This window comes from Myotis daubentonii, chromosome 1, assembly GCF_963259705.1.
Source record: "Myotis daubentonii chromosome 1, mMyoDau2.1, whole genome shotgun sequence".
In the NCBI taxonomy this organism is placed as follows: domain Eukaryota; kingdom Metazoa; phylum Chordata; class Mammalia; order Chiroptera; family Vespertilionidae; genus Myotis; species Myotis daubentonii.
The window spans coordinates 72,563,301-72,581,752 of NC_081840.1; the positions used below are offsets into that span (position 1 = coordinate 72,563,301).

Genomic DNA, 18,452 nt, shown 5'->3' on the forward strand with positions numbered 1-18,452 from the left:
TCCTACCTTCCCCAAGTCATTTTAAATCACTGCTTTGAAATGAATTGAAAGCACATTTATTCATCAGGAACACTTTCCCCCAAAATGTACCTAATACTACTGAAATCATTAAAATAACACGAATCATTTCTATACATAGTCTCAAGAAATTAATTTTATTTCCATTTTGGTAGGACAACATCTTTACTCAGTTCTCTTCATTCAAACAGTCACATTAGCGTTAACTCCTGTATTTAACAACAACAACAAAAGCCAGGTTTCTGCCACTTTTTAGAAGGTAACATGAGGTAGGGATATATCTAGTTTAGTGGAGGGCGCTTTGCTGTTTGCTTTTGTTTTGTATTGTTACATGCCATTTTATTGAATTCCTGTGGAGAAGTGAGGAGCCAGAGCTATGAGGGTGTAAGTCCCTTGAGGCAAAACCAAGCAGTGTTTTGTGTCTTATCAAAATTTCCCTTCCCATTGGAGGGAGAAATGGCTGAACCCTCCATGTCATCCTAAAATGCATGTTGTTTTTTGTTTTGTTTGTTTGTTGTTTTGAATTTTGAGAGTTTTCATTTGAAGGTAAATCTTAATGTCATTAAAGTCACAAATACGCTAATTTAAATACCCAGTTCTATGTATCTAAAACAGACATTACAAACATACAGATGTCCATTCTCTCCGCATGTCAGAGCCCACCAAATGCATGTCGTTTTTCATGGCAGTTTTACTGGCCTCCGGAGCCCAGCCTTCTGGAGCATTGTAGCGCGAAGGGGCATAGAACCCTCCGGAAAGGTTAGCAGCATCTCCCGGAAGCGCAGCGGAAAGGGTCTGAGCTGGTGGTTGGGGGCAGCCGGGATGTCATAAGCAATCCCATGGCTCGTGTGTCCCTCCCTGCTGGAATCCTGGATTTCAGACATCCTCACAAGCTCTTCCTCGGTAATTCCAAAACTCTGAACAAATCAACCGTAAGAAAAAAAAAACAACAAATATGCAGAGGAGCCGAAAGATATTTAGGATGTGGTTTTAATTAACATTTTTAAGTTTTCCTTCTCAAAATCTTGTATAAGCCATTAAATATGAAAAAACCAAACCTCTAAGTAGGAAAGCAGTCAAGGCCATTACCATTAGAGATGTTGAATTGTATAATAAACAAATAGCTTATTTGTTTTTCTTCTACGTAACACCAAGGGAGCTGAGGCATTGCTGTAGCTTTAAAACACTGACCGGCTGGCTGTTGAATTAGGCGTATGTTGGGATATACCATATAAGATGCAGATACATCCTCCATCTGCCTGTGAGACAGTGAACCTGCTTGCTGTTGTACAGCTTCTAATAAAGGAGCTACCAGAGAAACACACCCCGTGGGCACGCCACTCCCCACACTGCCCGCGGTGGGTTGGAGCCCTCTGGAGGCTGCCTTCAGTGTCGTTACCTCGTGACCACCCTGTTTGCCAACTATCCAGGGCCGTTTACCTCTGTTCCCGCTCTGCGGGCCCTTTGGCTATTTCTCTGTTTATTGACACCTGAATCCAAGGGGGAAAAAATGAACATGTAGTAAGTGCTACGTTTGTACCAGTTAATCTTCTCAAGGAGGTATTATTATCACCCCGTCTTACAGAGAAGGAAACTAATAGTCAAAGAGGCCAGACAACTTGTCCAGGATCGCATAAGTAGGAAGCTTGTGCATTGTAAACTGGCTGCTACTGAATGTTTGCCAGATTCCTGCAGAAAGCCTTCCAAGGACTATGTTATTTTATCTGTCCTCATACCAACCCCTTAAGATTGGCATTACTCATACCCTCGTTTTATAGATGACGTCATACAGCTAGTATGCTGGAGCCAAGATTCAAACTCCAGCGCTCAGACGGCAGAGCCTGCACTCCCGCCCACCGGGCCAAGCCTCCTCCATGTACTTGGGCTGTCCCATAGGGAGGCCAGCCACACGTGGCCACTGGACACTTGAAATGTGGCCGATGGGCTCTACGTGTAAACTACACATCAGGTTTTGAAGGCAATACAAAGGAAAAAAAAGAATGTGAAGTATCTCATCATTCATTTTTTAATATTGATTGCATGTTAAAATTAGAATAATTTAAATATAGGGGAGTAAATAATATAAATTCTTTATTTTAATTTCATCCACTTCTTTTTATTTTTTAAATTACTAGACAATTTAAAATTCCCAGTGTGGCTCAAGGAGCAGACTCAGCGGCAGCAGAGCCCTGCTGAAGGAAGGCCTGCTCTGAGGAGTGGGCCCCTGCACAGCTGATCCCCCGCTGTGGTTGCAGCCAGTCCTCAGGGCTGCCAGTGGGCCTGGGGAAAATCCCACCCATTGTTGTCGTTGAGCAGCAATGAAGGCTCAGCTGCAACAGGAGGGTGTACCAAGCCCACCGGGAGTGCCCGGCGTGGGTGACTGGGGGAGGCTATGCCACTGGACCTTCCAGGACACATGCTGCATTAGGCCACCCTATCAAGCTGGGGAGACGGGGAGGTTCCACCGCATACAGGGAGGCGGCCAAAAGGAGGAGCCAGAGAAACATCCCAAATGAAAGAACAGAACAAAACTCCAGAAAAAGAACTAAGCAAAATGGAGATGATCTACTAGATGCAGAGTTCAAAACACTGGTTATAAGGAAGCTCAATGAACTTAGGGGAAGAGTAGATGAACTTAGAACTTCAACAGCATTAAAAGGAACATGAAAACCATAAAAAGAACCAGTCAGAAATGAAGGATACACCAACTGAAATAAAGAATTTACATTGCCCTGGCCAGTATACTCAGTGGTTAGAGAGTCAGCCCATGCACTGAAGGGTCACAGGTTTGATTCCTAGTCAAGGGCAGGTACCTCTCGGTTTCATGTTCGATCCCTAACCTAGTCGGGGCACATGTGAGGGGCAACCAATCGATGTGTCTCTCTCACATTGATGTTTCTCTCTCTCCTCCTTCTCCCCTCCCTTCCATTCTATCTAAAAGCAATGGAAAAATATCCTTGGGTGGGGATTAACAACAACAACAAAAAGAATAATTTATAGGGAATCAACAACCTAGAATCAAAACAGTGATTTGGAATATAAGGAAACAAAAGACACCCAATCAAAATAGCAAAAAGAAAAAAGAATTAAAAAATAAATAAGGATAGTTTAAGGAGCCTCTGGGACAACTTTAAACATACCAACATTTGCATCATGGGGGTGCCTGAAGGAGAAGAGAGCGAGAGCAATAAATTGAAAACCTATTTGAAAAATAATGATGGAAAACTTCCCTAGATTAGTGAAGGAAAGAGAGATACAAGTCCAGGAAGCACAGAGAGTCTCAAACAAGATGAATCCCCAAAAGCCCATACCAAGATACATCATAATTAAAATGCAAAAGGTTAAAGACAGAGAATCTTAAAAGCGGTTAGTTACCTACTAGGGAGCTCCTATAAAACTGTCAGCTGATTTCTCAATAGAAACTTTGAAGGCCAGAAGGGAGTGGCAAGAAATATTGAAAGTGATGAAAAGCAAGGATCTACAACCAAGATTACTCTATTCAATAAAGCTATCATTAGAATTGAAGCTAAGGAGCTCATTACCACCAAGCCAGTATTATATAAAATGTTAAAGGGTCTTCTTTAAGAAGAAGAAAAAACTAGATTAAATATATGAGCAATAAAATGGAATTAAATACATATCTATCAACAATTGAATTTTAAAAACACAAAATAAATGAACAAGCAGAACAGAAACAGACTCTCAGATATAGAGAACATTTTGAAGATTGCCAGATAGGAGGGGAGTTGGGGGTTGGGTGACAAAGGTAAAGGGATTAAGAAGTACAAATTGGTTGTTACAGAATAGTCATGGGATGTAAAGTACAGCATAGGGGAAATAGTCAATAATATTCTAATAACTATATATTAGATGTCAGATGGGTACAAGATTTATTGGGGAGATCACTGAGTATGTTATATAATGTCTAATTACTGGGGTGTACACCTGAAACTAATGTAATATTCTATGTTAACTGTAATGAAAAACAAAACAAAAAACAAATTTACCTGTGTGGCTCACATTATATTTCCCCCTCTCTTTCTCTCTCAATCTCTTATTTGGTGATTTATTGATTTAAAATTTTTTTAAAATTATTTTTCAATTACAGTTGACATTCAACTGTATTAGTTTCAGGTGTACAACATAGTGGTTAGACATTCATATAACTTATAAGGAAGTGATTCCATCCCCCCAAGAAGTCTAGTACCCATCTGCCATCATACATAGTTATTACAACATTATTGACTATATTCTCTGTGCTGTACTCACATTATATTTGTATATTTCACGGAGAGGCTGTGAAATTTACTCAGGCCACCATTATTTCTCATCTGTAGTTCTAGTTGAAATTTTGGTTGTAGATGGGTGGGGAGGTTGAAGCCATTAAAAAGAAATCCCAGGCAGAGATTACATGGGTACCTATGACAGGAAGGAGTTGGGAATATTTGTGTGGGATGGGAAAGCTAGAAAACCAAACCAGAAATTTGCAGAGGAATTAGTCTGAGCAAACCCCTCGCCCCAAACACCACCTGCCCTCCCCTCCTGAGTCTGGAATTCAAAACAGAAGAAGAAAGGTAATAACTGCTAGCAACTCAGAAACAGAAAAGAATGTCCTACAATATCACTGTTTGTCCAAAACAAATGTTTATGCTAGCTGTTTATAACAGACATGTCCTTATTTCCAGCAGCTTTGGATGGAGAAAGGGGAAGTCAGGGGCCGATAATTGATGCAGGTAGGAATTTGAAGGCCACGTGAGAACGGCCCAGAAGGCCATCCCTGACCCACATCCAGTCCCTTGTCTTAATTTACAGAAGGGTGGAGGGGACTACCAGGTGAAATCATTGCATCCCCGAGCTATGTACTCCCAGTACGGGCCAGGGTGCTGCTCCCCTGCCAGGGAAGAACCTGAGATAGGAGAGGACACCAAGCCAGTTGATAGATGGGGGGCTCTGGGCTGGCACTGCTCTGCCAGGCCCTGCCAACTCCCTCCTCCACTGTCCAGAATGGGCCTATCAGGGCCTCCGCTGCCCCTTAGGCACACCTCCTCCTCTGCAGCCTGTGTCCCCTGGGAAGCCCAGGCTGGCTGGGAGAGGTCAGCCTTCACAGAAACCACCGAAGGGCCTTGAGTCTGGGCAGAGACCTCTGCCATTATCAAGCTTGGTGTCGAAGTCATCTCTCCGCTCACCCCTTCATTTCGTCCCAGTTTCCTAGGTGTCTGCGTGTGTCTCCTGTATTATTTTCTTTTGTGTTGGAAGCTGTCTCCTTGGACACTTCTTCACTAATCCATTTATGTGGCTCTGGTTTGGGCTCTGATGTCCCACTGACATTGGCCTCTGCCTGCCTACAGGAGCCTCAATGCCATGGCCCCGCCTCCTGATCAGAGAACTTGGCATATCCTGCTCCTCTCCTTAGCAGGCGCACCAGGGGGCCTGGACTTCCCGGTAGTGAAGTCACTACTTTAAGTTAAAAGAGTTATTCCACAGTTTGTGCAGCGTAGGATTGTCTAACCATCATGCTGCACAGCAGAAACCCATACAGAAGAATACTGAATGTAATCTGTAATTTAAAAATAAAATCACTATACCAGAGATTTTCTAGAAGGCAAATATAGATAGTATACGGGAGCAGGGTACACATATTAGTCCTCCCTATCCTGTTGGGAGAGAACCTCACCAAAGGAAAGACACGCTGGACTGGCCGCGTCTATGAGAACAGAGACGTGGGGCGCAGGCTCCGGACAGAGGACGCCGTCCATGAGTAAAGTTTCAGAAAGGAGGATATAGCTGGGGGCTTTAAATAACTGAACTAGGTGACAGAGGGTTCAAGTTTATAATTTGACGTTTCCACAGTTTTGTCCATGAGCTCACCTAATCCCAACCCCCACCAAAATTTTGTTCTATGTCCCATTCTTTTTTTAACAGTAATTGATAACTCCCTCTGACTCCCATTTTAGTCATAATTTCATCAAGAATCACAGAATAAAGTTTTTAAAGGACCCCGAATGGTCCTTAACCTCAATACAAAAGTGGACGTGGCCTTCGTAATAAATTGCCAAATAGAAGCTTCGTTTCAGGCATCCAATAAAGTTACACGAAGGGGCTGAAAGTGCCGGTGCAAATTAGCTATTAAAATTATTTTTTCAAAACCTATGAAATTCACAGCCATCCTAAAAATGCCACATTTTCAAATCAATGTATTTTATTTTAATTTGGGGGGGGGGGCTGTGCGTATGTGTTGGGGAGGGGCTGGGCTTGCTGTGGCTGCAGGAACATCAGTTAAATTCACAGAATAAAATTTGAACTTTTGCAAATGAGTAAACAGCCAAAACAAACACCATTTTTGGGGAAAAAAATACACATTTTCTTCTTTTGGAAAAGCAAGCAATGCCTAAGCAAAATACCTTAAAAGTGAACTAAAAAGCTTTTCTAAAATAAACAACTCTGCTTGTGATCCTAAATTGGGACCATATGTAGATGGGCAAGCTACAAACGCAGCGCACTCCGCGCTGTCTCTGCCTTCGCCGTTTGCGTGCCTCCGAGTAGATGATGATAATGTTGCCTTTGGTCCCCAAGGACCCTGAGCTTTTCAGATCCTGGTATGAGGGGGAAGCAGAAGAAAGAGAAGTAATGAAAACAAATGCCTTTCAAGACAAAATATCTGAACAATGAGTTTTATTTTGCTCCCCTGCCAGCAGGCTCAACTCAGTTCAGAGCTCTCCTGCACGTATAGGATGGGCCGGCGAAGTGCCGTGTGGCTGCCGGTGATGCGGGCGTCGGGAAGACCCTGTGCCAGACCAGGCTGCACTCAGCATTAGGAGTCCGGAGCAGCCCTCTTCCCTGTGAACAAGCCAATTCAGCACAGATAGAATCATTCCTTTGTTTTTCTCAATTACCAAACATTGTGTGCTTTGGGGTCACTTGTCATGGGTTTAGAGAATGTGGATATTGCAACACAAGTCCTCACCATTCTAAACAGCGTCAACTAAGTTCTGTTACTAGGGAGGAGGAGAGTCAAGGCCACAACATCATCCCTAATTGTAAGCCACCTTATGCTCATTTTCTCATCCCAGGACACGTACTTCTGTCCCCTTAGTGCTCCTGGGGTCTCCTCCACTGAACTGGTACCTCCATCAGATATGAGTCCATGTGGGTGTGTTTAGACCTTGTAAGTGGACGGCAGATCCTTGAGAGAGGGGTTATGCCACCTGGTGAGGATGGGAGATGCCTTCCCTTTAAAAACATGGGTAGGATGAGTGCAATGATTAATTCAGTTATTTTGTGTTGAGGAGATACTACTGCTCATACAAAGCTCAGCTCTCTTGAGCCCCTGTGGCTCACTGCCCCAAACACAGGACTGTGGGCACAGAATGAAGAATACATAGGATCACTCATCTGGGCTCTATCCATTGTGCTGTGAGGAAATGTGGATTGGATAATAAAAGCAGCTCATATTTGTGGAGTTCTTACGATATACATACCAGGAGCTGAGCTGAGCATTGTACGTATAATCTTACTCGATCCTTTCACAAGCCGACTATCTCCAAGTTATAAAGAAAAACATTGAGCTCCAAAGAGATTGGGATGCTGTCAGGTGCGTGGCAGAGTGTGGACTTGAAGCGAGGTCCCTAGCACCAGGCAGCGATAAGAGGGTCTGTGTATAAAGGTTATCTCTTGTCTGTGGGTCCTCAGTAAATGAAAACGTAGTTGCTTTCCAGAACTCTGAATTGTGGGACTCTCATATTTCTCACCAGAAGTTTTCAAAGCAAAAAAAGGTCTTAATACACAGAGTTGAATTTGAAGATGGACACATACAAAAACGACGAATTCTTTTTGTTTCTTCTTTTTAGCTCACTTAAATGACTTGGGTTGAAGGAAGGATATTAGACATCTACGATGTTAAAATCCCACTCTTCAGTTGACCATGTCTTCCAGCAAGGGCTCATTTGTTTGTCTTGCTCCAGCCCCTTCTCCTGCCTCTTTGCTCCAGGCAGACAGCTGTACTGGGAAGGAGAAACCCAAGGCATGGATTGTGCAGGTGACAGATTGGTCCTCTGACCTTTGAGGAGAGAGCCACTTTCTGTGGACGTGTATGTGTTTACCTCAAGTCGTGGAAAAAAACAAAACTTTCGGGGCCAGCCAGACCTGCTTCAGTAAGGCCCTCAGGACTTCCTGGGACTTGGGGTTTCTCATCGTCCCCCGCGCCCACCCACGAGCTGCACACTGACCACGTCCTGCCTCAGCCCCTCTCATCCCCACTCCGCAGCCTCTGCACCAGACGTCAGACTCCTCATCTGCCCACTGCAGTCTCCCCTCCGTCTCCCCACTTTCTTTCCTCGTTTCCTCAGGCTGTCAGGAGTCCCCAGGGAAAAACCAAAGGGGGCAGCATTAGTTAGAATAACCTGACTGCTTCAGTCTCCCAGACATTAACAAAAGGAAAACAGGTCATTGCTTTATAAATGATGTATCGAGGCGTGCCGGAGGAATGAAGGCAGAGACCACAGTGTATTTTTAGCGTCTGCTGTTTGTGGTAACTGCTGGATCCCTTCCCTTCAGCTGAATGGCTGGTATTCAGGAGAGTGTGCCCACTCCCTGCCAGACTCTCCTCACGGAGCTCCTTTTTATGAGGTGGGTGCCTGGCTCCTTGGCACCAGGCTGCCCCATCACAATTCTCCTTTATTGCCCAGCCCTGATGCCCAGTTGCATGGTTCCACGGGCAGCCCCAGCGGGGCCACGGGCAGGGGTGGGGTATGGATGAGACTGCTGGCTGCGAGCTGCTCAGGGTGTTACCAGACTGTGAGGTGGAGTGTGCAGGGCAGGGGCTGTGTCTGGATGCTCGAAACCGGCTATTTTCAACTGGCGAGCTGCAAGAATTTTTAAAACATGCAATACCTGACTATTTAGTCGGGGGCGCTGACCTCTTTTCCCTTAAATTGTCAAATAAATGACAACAGCCAACACAACCATAGCTGTCCGGTGTGAATGAGTCTAAATTATACCTATTTATATTGTCAGATTGGCAAAAAATAGAATATGTTTTTGGTGTGCTGCAGAACTTTAGTCATTAGTTTATGTGTGCCATGAGATGGAAAAGGTTGAAAATCGCTGCTCAAAACCTTCTGGCATGAGGCTGGCACTCAGTCACCAAGGAACCACAGCAGAGAGAACCGCGGCTAGCTCCGCATCTCAGTGTCATGTCCATCCCACTGGTGCCTGGCTCGAGAGGGTGTTGGCCCACCCCCAGGTCACTGACATTCTAGATCCTGAGTGAGCTAGGAAATCTGACAGGTCATTCTACCAACGATCGCTCCAGAGCTAGAGCTAATCTAATCGCTGGAAGGTGGAAACTCAGTGGAGAGGCGAAGGAGGGCTTCACACCACCTGTGGGGCTCTCCGGGTGCCATCGTGGGGGGAAGCAGTGCTGGGGTCCCCGGCCTCACCAGGTTGCTGAGTGGCTTTAGGCAAGTAACCCAATCCCAGCACTCACTTTCCACTTACAACTGTGAGTGGTAATTCTTGTCCTACTGACCTCATTAAAACATTTTTAATAAGGCTATAAAAGTACTTTGAAACTTTGGAAACCATATTACAAAAAGGAGGGAAGTGGTATTGGCCCCATTTATTTTCTTTCTTTCCGACCAACCTTCTATCAAAACCATCTCCACCAGCCCCAGCGGGGAGGGGCTCTTGCATTATCGTAAATAACATCACTTGTGCCGTGAGAGATTGCCTTCCTGAGGGAGGTATGTACCCCCAGGTCCCACGGAATTGGTTTGAATGAGGCAGGTTGCTTGTAGTGGGATCCTTTTCTTGTGAAATGTTGAAGTGCCTCTTCAATTAGAGTAAACCTTAAACAAAAGAACTTTGACTTGGCTATAGTTTCCTTATCTGATAGCTCAGTGGTATTTTTTTTTTTCTTTTTGCATCAGCTATTTATTTATTTATTTATTTAACTGGAATGATATTAGTTAATAAAATTATGTAGGTTTCAATTGTTCTATTACATGATACATTATTTGTATATTGCCTTGTGTTTACCACCAAAAGTCAAATCTCTCTGTCACCATGTTTTTGACCCCCTTTATCCATTCCTGCTTCCTCTCTACCACTCTTCCCTCTGGTAACCACTACACTGTTGTCTGTGTTTATGAGTTTTTGTTCATCTTGTTTGTTCATTTGTTGCTTCCAGTTTTATATCCCACATGTGAGTGAAATCATATGGTTCTTGACTTTTTCTGTCTGGCTTATTTAGCTTAGTATGCTATTCTCAAGATCATCAATGTTGTCGCAAATGGTGCTTTTTCTTCCTTTCTTAGGACTGAGTAGTATTCCGTTGTGTATATGTATCATATCTTCTTTATACAATCCTCTGTTGAAGGACACTTTGGTTGTTTCCGTATCTTGGCCACCATGAATAAAGCTGTGATGAACATAGGGGTGCATATATAATTTCAAATAAGTGTTTTCATATTTTGGGGGTAGATACTCAGAAGGGGGGTTGCTGGGTCATATGGTAATTCTACTGTTAATTTTTTGAGAAATTTCCATTCTGTTTTCCACAGTGGCTATACCAGTTTTCATTCCCAACAGCAGTGAATGAGGGTTCCTTTTTCTCCACAACCTCTCCAACATATACTATTATTTCTCTTATTGATAATGGGCATTCTAACAGGTGTGAGGTGGTTTTAAAAAGCCTCTCAGCAGCCACACTGGATGTCACAGACTCTATGAACCTAGATGGTCACTGCAAGATCTCTCTCAGAGCTAATTTAATCTTATATATAATACTACATATTATAGTGTATGAAATTTGTCCCCCAGCCTGGCCTGGTGCATAAAATTCGTCCCTCAGCCTGGCCTGCATCCTCTCCAATCCAGGACCCCCTTGGACATCCCTCTCACAATCCGGGACCGCTGACTCCTAACCACTCACATGCCTGCCTGCCTGATTGCCCCTAACTGCCTTTGCCTCGGCCGGCCACCACCGTGGCTTTCTCCAGAAGGACGTCCAGCAGACATCCAGTCTATCTGGTCTAATTAGCACATTACCCTTTTATTAGTATAGATGAGGAAGTCTGGCTCTCTAGTTTTCCAGCCCTTTGCTACTGAAAGTAGTTTGTGAACCAATAGCATTAGCATAATCTGGGAGCTTATTAGAAATGCAGATCCTCAAGCCCCACCCCTCAGCTGTTTACTCAGAATCTGCATTGTAATTCATGTGTGCAGTAAAGTAAATTAGAAGACTTGATTTGCAGGGCCTAAGCGCACTCTCAGTTTATTCATGTATGGACTGTACTTCACTATGGAAAGGACTTGGGATGGTTAACATTAGTAACTTACAAGGGAGGAAGAGACAACAAACTTTAAAAGCCATAGAAGCCTGGACTATTTAATGTAGTTGTGCCACTGAATGCAGTTTAATGCTCAGTGAGAACACACCGCTATAGCACTATTAAGAAGAGGAAAGGTCATATTCCAAAGCCACTGCTTATTTACCTAAAATTCATAGTAAAAAATGTCCTTTAATGTGGTTAAATAAATGAATATTGATGTTTCAGAGGATGTGTCAGTGATCTGGATACTTTATGAAAAATCATCTTCTCCAGTGAGGAAATAAGTGAGATATTACTTTAATTGGAAACCTCAGTTCACTCGATTTTGTTTTTTATGCAGTACATTTTGGGGGGGCGGGGAGAGGTAAAATGACATCAAGATAAGGTGTTATATCAGAGATTTATTCTACAAACAAACAGCTAAATAAAACCCAACCAGTACAACAAAATTATAAAATTTGGGGCATCAGTATGTATTCAATTTCATATTTGCATTTACTATATACTGGCAACTGATCTTCAAAGTTACTAAGGTAGGAAAATGGATTTGAAACTGAAAGGAATTTTTAATTAAAAAGGTAGTGCCCCTTTCTGAACAAGGTAGTATTGGAAGTACTGAACCCCAGTTGGTAGTCCATTGGAGTCTTGCTGTGAGCTGCCAGGTGGAGATCTAACAAGTTCATGAGTGGGAAAACGTGGAGCAGAGGTTGACCAGATAGCCAACTGAAACCAAGCTCAACCATCCATCTGGATCACCATGCAGAGGAGCAAGAATCTAGGCACAAAGCAGGGCATGGCAACATAGAAAAGGGCTGAAAGCTGTTTTCCAAGATGTGGAAAAGAGCCTCAGTAGATTTCTAGGAAGTATCCCAACACAGGACAAGAAAGAGATTTAAGAGCCCTGACCCAGATCAGACCAACTCAGGTCTCCTTCCCTTTCTTCCTCACTCCCTGCCCTGCATTGCCTCTGAATATGAGAGCTGACTGGCACTTTATTGCCAAAACAATGCAAAGAAAACCCATCAATAATTTGATATCTAGAGCTTAGAAATAAACAGCTGCCTGGTACCAATTTTATTAAATGAAGCAAATTTATATAAACAAAACTGGGCTTAAAACTTATTTGGCAAGAATTAAATATTTTCTGTTTATTCTGGAGACATTTTTGGAGTGCCATGGCTGTGATGGAAACAGATAATGCATCATCACAGGGTAGAATTAATTAATTCTGACATAATTTTAAAGATGTAGTGAAAGATCCTATCTTTACCAATGGCATTATTTCCCCAAATCAGAGAGCCTCTAAACCTTGAGACCTCTGGAACTCTTAACTCATTTCTCCCTTGTGCACTGTTTGAAATCTCTAATATTTCTACCCATGTTGTGACCACTCTAACCCCAATCCTTGTTTCTTTGTCCCTGAGTTTCAGCAATAGCCTTATGGCAGGTTTTCCTAACTTTCCTCCAACATCCCTTTGCATAAGTGGTCTTCAGAAGAACCCTTGGATACATAGGTTTTGAGCAGGTTTACAAGGGTTTAAAAACGAAACAAAACTCTGCAAGTGATTCTGATGTGCACCCCTAGGTGGGAACAAGGACTTTAAACTACTGCTAAATTAATGTTCTACACATCGCTCTCTTGCCCAGAGAGCTTTGGTTGATGTTTACCACTATATAAATTCATACTTTTTGGCTTGGCATTGGCCTTCTCCCCTCCTGTCCAGCCCCTCCCGTCCCCAGCAGTGCTCGGCACTGATGTTCAGACATTTCGTGCCCACACCCACCTCTGGGCCCTCAGTGTGGTTTTTCCTTTGCCACCTGTAAGCATGGATTCTGTCTTCCTGATTCAATTCGTGTCACCTCTTCCTTGGGTTTCCCTGGCAGGATCCTTGCTTCCTAAAGTTCTACATCATTTATAGTCTATACCATAATGAGTTATATTGGAGAATATGTCTTATCACATACCATTGGCTTATTTTGTTAGCCTGGAGTAACCAATGAGAATGAAGAACCAACTAGAGAGCAGGAACCATGTCTTGCACATTTTTATCTTCTATGGCACCTAATATAATCATCACTATGTTGCTTCTTGGAGGAAGTCCTCCATATCTTAGATCTGGTTTAAATGTTTCTCCTCCACACACCTGTGACATCTTGCTGTATTCCAGTTATTTTTATGTTATGTATTATAAGTGCATCACAACTCTGCATTTTAAGTGTTTGTCTCTTTCCATATCCCATTTAGACTAAACACTATGAGAGCAGGGCTCACATTAATCTGGTTCATCGTTGACCCCCTAAAACATAGTCCAGGGCTTGATATATGCTCAATACATACTGTTTAGACTAATGAAAAAAGTAATTATTTAAAGATATGTGTTTGGTTGACACTGGGACAAATGGAACGAATGCCATCCATAGCATCATAACGTTTTGGTTGACTTGGCTGCAGATGTAATAGATCAGCAAATCTAAACAATATACTGAATCAGCTAACTAGCATTTGGTTGCATACTCAACTATATAATTTTCTGATATATAATTGATAATAAGCTTATCAACTAATTATAATTACCAAATTATTTTCTGTACATGGTTGCTTTTCTGGTCTATAAAATTCAAGGTCCTGGAGAGTGAAGGATAGATAGCATCTGTTGCTTCTACATGTCTCCCATAGTTCCTACCTCAGTGAGTGCTTCTTGATTCGATGTCATAAACTGTAGTTTTTAAAGAGCCTGTGTTATAGTGTATTTACCTGGTGCTAAACATCTGTTGCCTCCTAACAAGTGCTGCATTCATTTTAATGGCACTGGTGCACAGAGGTAAACAGAGCCTTGGCAGGCCTTCCATAAAGGAAACTGTGTTTGCTTCCTTCATTAATTACTAATGGAGCATTAAGACATGCATTCTCCTTTGTGCCAAGTTGGATAATTCCTGGCACTGAAGGCTAGGGTGCTTTCAAAAGTTGAGACATGTATTGACACACCGGGGAGCATGCCCAATGGCAAGCACAGTGGTGGCTATATTGCCAAGATTGTACAAGGCTTCAAATAAATCAATACCAGGTGTACTGATCTGTCTGTCCAACCTTTTGCAGGTCTTGGGTTAATGTGGGATAATAAATATGAACCAACAGACTATCTCTGAAGGCAGCCACCACAGTATGAATCTGACAAACCATCAGAAAGGTTAAAAATAAAAGGACCATCAAAGATTTACCGAACACTGAGAGTGCAATGCTAATGGAAGAAATATGAAACACAACATGAGTTGTCAGTTTTTACTTAACAGTCAATTAGTGACAACTAAAATGAAAATTTATATTCTGGGCCATGTTGACTAGCATAACATCAAAATGCTAAAGTGAAAAGAGTATTAAATAAAAGAGATTGACAGACACTTATTGGTAGATAAGTATAGACTGGTAGATACTTATTGGTAGCTATTGGTAGATTTTACATATAACCATCAGATTATAATAATTTAAACAGGTAAAATGTAAATAAGGATGTAAAAGAATATAATTGAGTAATTGACTATGTTTAGACATTTATGGACTCTGTAAAAATCCATCATATTTTAAATATTCACATGAAAACTTTACAAAAATAATACTTTTTTTAAATGCAGAAAATCTGCAGGCTACTCTCATCACAAAGCAATGAGATATAATATAACGTAAATGTAAATAAAAACACCATATGGTGCTGTCTATATTTGGGGGCTAGAGGAATTTGTAATTAAAGGGGGTAAGATTATCCTTTTAAGGATGAACTTTAATAAAACATAATAAATTAAGACAGAGTGACACAAAGTCACTTCAGAGAGACAATAGAATTTACAGGACACTAAGATCTAGCCATGATCCTATTAAATCATTAACCTTTCTGAAGAAAAACATATGTCAATCTAAAGTGGAGCTGGCCCTAGCTTGTTTGGCCCAGTGGACAGAACACCGGCCTGCAGACTGAAGGCTCTCAGGTTCAATTCCTGTCAAGGGCACAGGCCAACGTTGCAGACTCGATCCTCAGTAGGGGATGTGCAAGAGGCAGCTGATTCTTTCTCATCATTGATATATTCTCTCTCTCTCTCTCTCTCTCTCTCTCTCTCTCTCTCTCTCTCTCTCTCTCATCATTAATGTTCCTATCTCTCTCTCCTTCTCCCTTTCTCTCTGAAATCAATAAAAATATTAAAAAGTAAAAAAATAAATAAAGTGGAGCTGCTTCAGCCAAAAATGGAAAGAGAAAGAAAGAGAGAGAGAGAGAGAAGAGAAGAGAAGAGAAGAGAAGAGAAGAGAAGAGAAGAGAAGAGAAGAGAAGAGAAGAGAAGAGAAGAGAAGAAAAAGAAAAAGAAAAAGAAAAGAGAAAAGAAAAGACAGATAAACAAGTGTCAGAAGGCACAGCTGGGCAGGGCTCGGGCTTATCCGAGAAGGAGGGAGTCTCATCCAGCTGCTGGAATTAAATAATATGACAGATTGACAAGACCATCCTCTCGTGGAGGTTAAGTGGAGCGATTGTAGCCTGATTTGGGTTCTACTTTCAGGCACCCCTTTTGGTTTTTATTTTGTCCTTTGTGTACAGGTCTATGTAAAGGATGATTGTGTAGTAAGGGAGCTGGGAGTGCGGGGTCTCTGTGCCCCACTAAAGTTAATGAATAGAAATTCATTCTAAGAAATGACCTGCTCTTGTACTGGAAGAGTAAGGTTCCTATGCCTTATAGTATATTAAGGGTACACGAAAAGAATTTGTACTTAAAAGTAAAGCAGTTTACACAATGTATATTGTTCTTATTTATTGCTGTGATTGGTGCTCAGAGCAGATTTTGCTATGCATGGAGCATGTAAGTATTTGTTGAAGGAATGAACTAAGTGGGGAAGGACAGAATTACTTAAATTCTGGTGGGATAATTGGTTAGGTATTTAACATGCACTAAAACACAGATCTTGTGGACAAAAGAATTAACTTTAAAATAGAAAAGCTAAAAGAAATATCCAAATGTTGGTAGTACTTCCACCCTCTGTTTAGGGAGGCAGAATATAAATTATTTACTCTTTCTGGCTTACTGACCTGTATCATTTAATTAATTTCTTTTTAACATTTCTCTTCTCCTTCTTATTACATACACAACCTTTATAAATGTCATACTTTCAAATTAGCCTTTAAACCTTCTTTCTATGTCCTTTAAAAAATGCATAACCATGCCTCAGACCTTCTACTCAGTAATTCCTTATTCTTAGAAACCTCAATCCTTTAATGATTACTATAAAGTAAACAGCCAGTATTTCTTAGATTACTAAGAACAGGTAAGAACTGCTTCCTTATGTAATTTCAAGTATATTGCATCAGTCTAATTTAGTATTGGAAGGGTTAAAGAGAATAAAACAGGACAGAGAAAAACTGACTGTGCTTAGTAGCAGCTTGCGGCCTTGAGTCCAGCATAGTAAAAATCAACAAAAACTATCTCTCCCTGCTCTCCCTGCCAATGCCCCCGCCCCTTTCTGCATTAACCATTTACTCTGTCCTTAGCTACTCTCCCTCCTAGATTTTTCCTTCTTTACTCTAAGCCCCAGAGGCTCAAATCCTTCTCCTCTTTTACCACTTTTGACCTCTCTGACTATCTCCCTGTCCCCCAGCCTAGGGCTCCTCCATCTCAGCAGGCTGAGAGCTTACTACCCTATCTAGCAAATCCTACCACCACTACCCTATCTCACACCCCTCCAGAGCAGTTTTCAGCTCTCTTCCTCCCCCAGTCAGAGCAGATGCTGTTCCCCAACAGAGACCTACCGTAAATCTATCAGGAAGGATAGGCAGGTCGCGGGTCTAAGGACCACATAATAAAAACCCGGCAGTCCTTCTCCCTCACCCTACACAGGCCATGAGAAAATGTACTAATCTTAACCTAACAAGCCTTTGTTTAAACTTCTTTGGGTTACAACCTTATACCTTTAAATTAACCCTAGACTTCTAAAATTTTAACCTAACACAGCAAAATTATACATCAGGGAAAAGCAATTAAAAATTCTCTACAGTCTTCCCCCTAAAGCGGGGTTTGCCCTATCTTTAAACAAATTAAACAACAGAACAAATACTCTAATGTGTACAGCCAGACAGCACAAAGTAGCTTTCGCTTCACACAGACTCTCCCACTTACATTCATACACCAGATAGTCTGAGTTTTGGACTTCTACCAGATATTTACCCAGAGTTTAAACAGTCCACCTGATTCCTGATTAATTTGCCTGAGGAAGTCGTTGACTTCCGGGGAGGTGATCAAGCTCCCCTTTCACTCACTTGGAGTGGGCCTGAATAATTAATGGGGGTGGCGTTGTCCTTTCTGCATCTCTTGAAGTCCTGAAAATTCTCAAGAAAACATTGTAAGGGGGTCAACGAAGATGACTGACCCTGACCCATTTTGACAAAGACAAAGACAACAAGGAACAAAGACAAAACAAACCAGACAAATGCAACCTAAGGTTGCCCAGACTAGGACCCCCAGATGCCGTAGCGTCTGGGCGGTCAGACTCCGAGGTTCCGCTGTGTCCAGCCCTCTTTTGAGTCCTAAAGGGAACATTCCACAGACAGATACCAGATTCTTACCTCCCCGCTGGAGGTCCAGGTGGCTCGTCATTTTCGGATTGCAGTTTTGGGAGGAAAACACTCCGCCGACCTGGGACGGAGGCTGGAGTGTCCTCACCTGGGGCGTCTGGGGTGTCCACGGGCAACTTGGCTGGAGTGGATCTCGCTGGGGCCTCCAAATGTAATGGGGTGACCCGCAGAGACAACCACCAGGGACTCAGATCAAGATTTAGGAGCCTTTATTAAGCTGGCCAGTGACTACAGTTACAGCACCCTGCTGAAGCAGTTCCAACTACAGGAGTTACAGCGTTTTTATTTGCAAAACCCACAAAGTTAGTTACAAAACCTTGTTTACACAATTTGTTCCCGACACAGTACAGCATCAGTACATGGCTACCTTCCTGTCTATGTGTTCTAGGAACAGAGAGCACAGCGTGCCCCACCTGGCTGAAGCACCAGCACATTCCTATCTATGTGTTTTAGGAACAGAGAGCACAGCGTGCCCCGCCTGGCCAAAGCGCCAGATATG

General features: G+C 42.4%; 1 protein-coding gene and 1 long non-coding RNA gene across 3 annotated transcripts in view; one reads left to right on the top strand and one right to left on the bottom strand.

The window, feature by feature from the left end:
- The window catches only part of SCG5 (secretogranin V), a 64,424-nt gene that overhangs the window by 25,002 nt on the left and 20,970 nt on the right, over positions 1-18,452 (top strand). The gene's annotated exons all lie outside the window — the stretch shown is intronic.
- On the bottom strand, positions 137-18,192 carry LOC132239318 (uncharacterized). The gene is made up of 2 exons (XR_009454022.1): positions 17,945-18,192; positions 137-935 (listed from the first exon to the last, which is right to left on the bottom strand). It is a non-coding gene; the product is annotated as an uncharacterized LOC132239318 (long non-coding RNA).